Raw genomic sequence first — 6,002 nt, 5'->3', positions numbered from 1 at the left:
GCATAAATAATATATTAGCTGCAACTGGGTCAAGGGTATGAATGTTCTGTTCCTGTGCAACAGTTTTCAGGGGCTGAATGGCATCCTGTTCCTGTGTAACAGGCTCGATTCTTACTCTGACAGACATTACATTGCTCACTTCCTCATTAGTGTAGTTGTGAGTATCCCCACCTGTCACGCGGGAGACCGGGGTGAAATTCCCCGACGGGGAGGAATTTTAACATCCCCAATTTTAAACCTTTGGGCAGCACCTTAACGTGCTCCTTGGAAAAGATCAACAGCGAAAAATTGAACCTAAAATAATTTTAAACGGTGAGGAACTGTATAAAAACCTCCTGCATCAATTCCTCGTTAGCATAGTGTTCTCCTTCTGGTTGTCTTTTGTGCGGGGCACTGCGGAACGAGAGAGGACAGGGAAATGCAGATAACAGCGGGAGAAAGCACGTCTGATCTTTCAAGGGGACAGCACTGTCACGATTGGCCGAATGGCCTCACACTGTACTGCAAGCTTCCATGAATCATATGGATATCTGAGACATACCCACACAAAGTGAGCACACATCTGTGTTCGTGTATGTGTTTGAGTCTTTGTCTCAAGCAGTGCATTACTATTTCCTCTGTGTTGTCCTTGATATTTTGGTGCTGATTATTCAATATCCCGACGGCTTTTCTCTGACTGTGTATCACTGAGAAAAGCACAGAAGCAAATAGATTTCATGTGGACGCCTACCCGCAATTGATGCTATGGTTTCTTGAACATGTCGTTTGTGATCTCGCCTAAAAAATGTCTTCTTGTACGAAAAGTTTGCCTGGCGCGAAAGTGACCTGAATTTCAAAGCAGCAAGGAGGAAAGACTGCATTGTTCTGCTTGCTGGCAGGATGCTTTTTTACAGCTTCCCTGGTGGTCTAGTGGTTAGGATTCGGCGCTTTCACCGCCGCGGCCCGGGTTCGATTCCCGGTTAGGGAACCAATGCTTTTTCTGGCTGTTTGAAATGCCAGCAATCAAAGCACCCGCGCGAAACAATGCTTGCACCTCATCAACCTTTCAACTTTCCACGCTGCTGTTGCCTCAACAGTCAGCAGCGCAACATTCGGTACCGAGGTGCAACATTCACTTCCTTGCCTTCTTTAAAATGCCTGCTGTTTCAAAGTCAGCAGGAAATGACATTGGGACCAAGACACCTTAAATGCCCACATTTATGTGTACCTCACAGTGTCAGAACAGTCACGGTTATTATCCGCCTTCCATGTATTATTTTGCCGACTGCATCTCCCTAACAAACTTAGCTGATCACAGCACGGCTATCAGTCAACTCATTGCCAGTGTGAAAAATGCCACATTAGCTACGTGTGCAAGACTCGAATGACAGAGTAACTGGGCCGTGATAACTTATCCTGATATTCAGGAGGCCTTAACATTTGCTGCATAAGACAATTCTACCTCTGGTTACCATCCCTTCTGCCATTGGAAAGCGTTTGTCTTTATTTCCTCTATATAAAGCCATTGTAATTTTGCAAGCCTTTATTAAATTTCCTCTTAGCCTCCAGAGGAAAGCAATTCCAGCTTGTCCACACCATCAACATATCTGAAGTCGCTCGGGCCACACTGTAAGACGTCAAACGAGTACTGTATCTCGGGGAGTCAAGGGTTATGGGGAGCGGGCGGAAAAGTTGCGTTGTGTCGAAGATCTCATCAGCCACGAACTTATTAAATGGCGGGGCTCGAGGGGCCGAATGGCCCAATCCTGCTCCTATTTATTCTTTTGGGGGAGGTTAGTTTGTTAATTATGTAATTTTTGAGCAGCTAAACAACGTTGGAAGGAAACTCCCACGGCACCTAGAAAAGTGCTAAATCTTAGCTCTGCCGTGAGCTCATGCACCTGAGAGGTTAACCCTGTGATTCTCTGTCCACAGATCTTCCAGGACCTTCGAAGTGTTTCCAGCATTTAGTCAACAATTCCAGATGCAGTATCTGCTGCATTTTGCTTTTTATGTTAACGCAGTGTCCCCGCTTGTATTAACAAAAGCCAAAAATAAATTGTAGCTACCAGAAAATTTGCTAACTCGGCGTGCATTGGTGGTTCAGGGGTAGAATTCTCGCCTGCCACGCGGGGGACCCGGGTTCGATTCCCGGCCAATGCAGGTTAACCTTTTAAACAATTCATTCCATAGCAAACACATCACTTGAGCATAAATAATATATTAGCTGTATCTGTGCAACTGGGTCAAGGGTATGAATGTTCTGTTCCTGTGCAACAGTTTTCAGGGGCTGAATGGCATCCTGTTCCTGTGTAACAGGCTCGATTCTTACTCTGACAGACATTACATTGCTCACTTCCTCATTAGTGTAGTTGTGAGTATCCCCACCTGTCACGCGGGAGACCGGGGTGAAATTCCCCGACGGGGAGGAATTTTAACATCCCCAATTTTAAACCTTTGGGCAGCACCTTAACGTGCTCCTTGGAAAAGATCAACAGCGAAAAATTGAACCTAAAATAATTTTAAACGGTGAGGAACTGTATAAAAACCTCCTGCATCAATTCCTCGTTAGCATAGTGTTCTCCTTCTGGTTGTCTTTTGTGCGGGGCACTGCGGAACGAGAGAGGACAGGGAAATGCAGATAACAGCGGGAGAAAGCACGTCTGATCTTTCAAGGGGACAGCACTGTCACGATTGGCCGAATGGCCTCACACTGTACTGCAAGCTTCCATGAATCATATGGATATCTGAGACATACCCACACAAAGTGAGCACACATCTGTGTTCGTGTATGTGTTTGAGTCTTTGTCTCAAGCAGTGCATTACTATTTCCTCTGTGTTGTCCTTGATATTTTGGTGCTGATTATTCAATATCCCGACGGCTTTTCTCTGACTGTGTATCACTGAGAAAAGCACAGAAGCAAATAGATTTCATGTGGACGCCTACCCGCAATTGATGCTGTGGTTTCTTGAACATGTCGTTTGTAATCTCGCCTAAAAAATGTCATCTTGTACGAAAAGTTTGCCTGGCGCGAAAGTGACCTGAATTTCAAAGCAGCAAGGAGGAAAGACTGCATTGTTCTGCTTGCTGGCAGGATGCTTTTTTACAGCTTCCCTGGTGGTCTAGTGGTTAGGATTCGGCGCTTTCACCGCCGCGGCCCGGGTTCGATTCCCGGTTAGGGAACCAATGCTTTTTCTGGCTGTTTGAAATGCCAGCAATCAAAGCAGCCGCGCGAAACAATGCTTGCACCTCATCAACCTTTCAACTTTCCACGCTGCTGTTGCCTCAACAGTCAGCAGCGCAACATTCGGTACCGAGGTGCAACATTCACTTCCTTGCCTTCTTTAAAATGCCTGCTGTTTCAAAGTCAGCAGGAAATGACATTGGGACCAAGACACCTTAAATGCCCACATTTATGTGTACCTCACAGTGTCAGAACAGTCACGGTTATTATCCGCCTTCCATGTATTATTTTGCCGACTGCATCTCCCTAACAAACTTAGCTGATCACAGCACGGCTATCAGTCAACTCATTGCCAGTGTGAAAAATGCCACATTAGCTACGTGTGCAAGACTCGAAAGACAGAGTACCTGGGCCGTGATAACTCATCCTGATATTCAGGAGGCCTTAACATTCGCTGCATAAGACAATTATACCTCTGGTTACCATCCCTTCTGCCATTGGAAAGCGTTTGTCTTTATTTCCTCTATATAAAGCCATTGTAATTTTGCAAGCCTTTATTAAATTTCCTCTTAGCCTCCAGAGGAAAGCAATTCCAGCTTGTCCACACCATCAACATAACTGAAGTCGCTCGGGCCACACTGTAAGACGTCAAACGAGTACTGTATGTCGGGGAGTCTTGGGTTATGGGGAGCGGGCGGAAAAGTTGCGTTGTGTCGAAGTTCTCATCAGCCACGAACTTATTAAATGGCGGGGCTCGAGGGGCCGAATGGCCCAATCCTGCTCCTATTTATTCTTTTGGGGGAGGTTAGTTTGTTAATTATGTAATTTTTGAGCAGCTAAACAACGTTGGAAGGAAACTCCCACGGCACCTAGAAAAGTGCTAAATCTTAGCTCTGCCGTGAGCTCATGCACCTGAGAGGTTAACCCTGTGATTCTCTGTCCACAGATCTTCCAGGACCTTCGAAGTGTTTCCAGCATTTAGTCAACAATTCCAGATGCAGTATCTGCTGCATTTTGCTTTTTATGTTAACGCAGTTTCCCCGCTTGTATTAACAAAAGCCAAAAATAAATTGTAGCTACCAGAAAATTTGCTAACTCGGCGTGCATTGGTGGTTCAGGGGTAGAATTCTCGCCTGCCACGCGGGGGACCCGGGTTCGATTCCCGGCCAATGCAGGTTAACCTTTTAAACAATTCATTCCATAGCAAACACATCACTTGAGCATAAATAATATATTAGCTGTATCTGTGCAACTGGGTCAAGGGTATGAATGTTCTGTTCCTGTGCAGCAGTTTTCAGGGGCTGAATGGCATCCTGTTCCTGTGTAACAGGCTCGATTCTTACTCTGACAGACATTACATTGCTCACTTCCTCATTAGTGTAGTTGTGAGTATCCCCACCTGTCACGCGGGAGACCGGGGTGAAATTCCCCGACGGGGAGGAATTTTAACATCCCCAATTTTAAACCTTTGGGCAGCACCTTAACGTGCTCCTTGGAAAAGATCAACAGCGAAAAATTGAACCTAAAATAATTTTAAACGGTGAGGAACTGTATAAAAACCTCCTGCATCAATTCCTCGTTAGCATCGTGTTCTCCTTCTGGTTGTCTTTTGTGCGGGGCACTGCGGAACGAGAGAGGACAGGGAAATGCAGATAACAGCGGGAGAAAGCACGTCTGATCTTTCAAGGGGACAGCACTGTCACGATTGGCCGAATGGCCTCACACTGTACTGCAAGCTTCCATGAATTATATGGATATCTGAGACATACCCACACAAAGTGAGCACACATCTGTGTTCGTGTATGTGTTTGAGTCTTTGTCTCAAGCAGTGCATTACTATTTCCTCTGTGTTGTCCTTGATATTTTGGTGCTGATTATTCAATATCCCGACGGCTTTACTCTGACTGTGTATCACTGAGAAAAGCACAGAAGCAAATAGATTTCATGTGGACGCCTACCCGCAATTGATGCTGTGGTTTCTTGAACATGTCGTTTGTGATCTCGCCTAAAAAATGTCTTCTTGTACGAAAAGTTTGCCTGGCGCGAAAGTGACCTGAATTTCAAAGCAGCAAGGAGGAAAGACTGCATTGTTCTGCTTGCTGGCAGGATGCTTTTTTACAGCTTCCCTGGTGGTCTAGTGGTTAGGATTCGGCGCTTTCACCGCCGCGGCCCGGGTTCGATTCCCGGTTAGGGAACCAATGCTTTTTCTGGCTGTTTGAAATGCCAGCAATCAAAGCACCCGCGCGAAACAATGCTTGCACCTCATCAACCTTTCAACTTTCCACGCTGCTGTTGCCTCAACAGTCAGCAGCGCAACATTCGGTACCGAGGTGCAACATTCACTTCCTTGCCTTCTTTAAAATGCCTGCTGTTTCAAAGTCAGCAGGAAATGACATTGGGACCAAGACACCTTAAATGCCCACATTTATGTGTACCTCACAGTGTCAGAACAGTCACGGTTATTATCCGCCTTCCATGTATTATTTTGCCGACTGCATCTCCCTAACAAACTTAGCTGATCACAGCACGGCTATCAGTCAACTCATTGCCAGTGTGAAAAATGCCACATTAGCTACGTGTGCAAGACTCGAATGACAGAGTAACTGGGCCGTGATAACTTATCCTGATATTCAGGAGGCCTTAACATTTGCTGCATAAGACAATTCTACCTCTGGTTACCATCCCTTCTGCCATTGGAAAGCGTTTGTCTTTATTTCCTCTATATAAAGCCATTGTAATTTTGCAAGCCTTTATTAAATTTCCTCTTAGCCTCCAGAGGAAAGCAATTCCAGCTTGTCCACACCATCAACATATCTGAAGTCGCTCGGGCCACACTGT

The 6,002-nt window shown here is 45.7% G+C and overlaps 3 non-coding genes across 3 annotated transcripts; all 3 read left to right on the top strand.

The window, feature by feature from the left end:
• Positions 1-895: 895 nt before the first annotated feature.
• Positions 896-967, top strand: trnae-uuc (transfer RNA glutamic acid (anticodon UUC)). Its single transcript has one exon. It is a non-coding gene; the product is annotated as a tRNA-Glu (tRNA).
• A 2,124-nt stretch (positions 968-3,091) lies between these two features.
• Positions 3,092-3,163, top strand: trnae-uuc (transfer RNA glutamic acid (anticodon UUC)). Its single transcript has one exon. It is a non-coding gene; the product is annotated as a tRNA-Glu (tRNA).
• Positions 3,164-5,287: 2,124 nt separating this feature from the next.
• trnae-uuc (transfer RNA glutamic acid (anticodon UUC)) lies at positions 5,288-5,359 on the top strand. The gene has a single exon. It is a non-coding gene; the product is annotated as a tRNA-Glu (tRNA).
• Positions 5,360-6,002: the final 643 nt, after the last annotated feature.

The sequence above is a fragment of the Somniosus microcephalus genome, unplaced genomic scaffold (assembly GCF_052327205.1).
Source record: "Somniosus microcephalus isolate GS21.2 unplaced genomic scaffold, FLI_Smic_1.0 unresolved_chr8, whole genome shotgun sequence".
Classification (NCBI taxonomy): domain Eukaryota; kingdom Metazoa; phylum Chordata; class Chondrichthyes; order Squaliformes; family Somniosidae; genus Somniosus; species Somniosus microcephalus.
The sequence above is the reverse complement of the archived record's forward strand: the minus strand, read 5'-3'. Positions and strand labels throughout refer to the sequence as shown.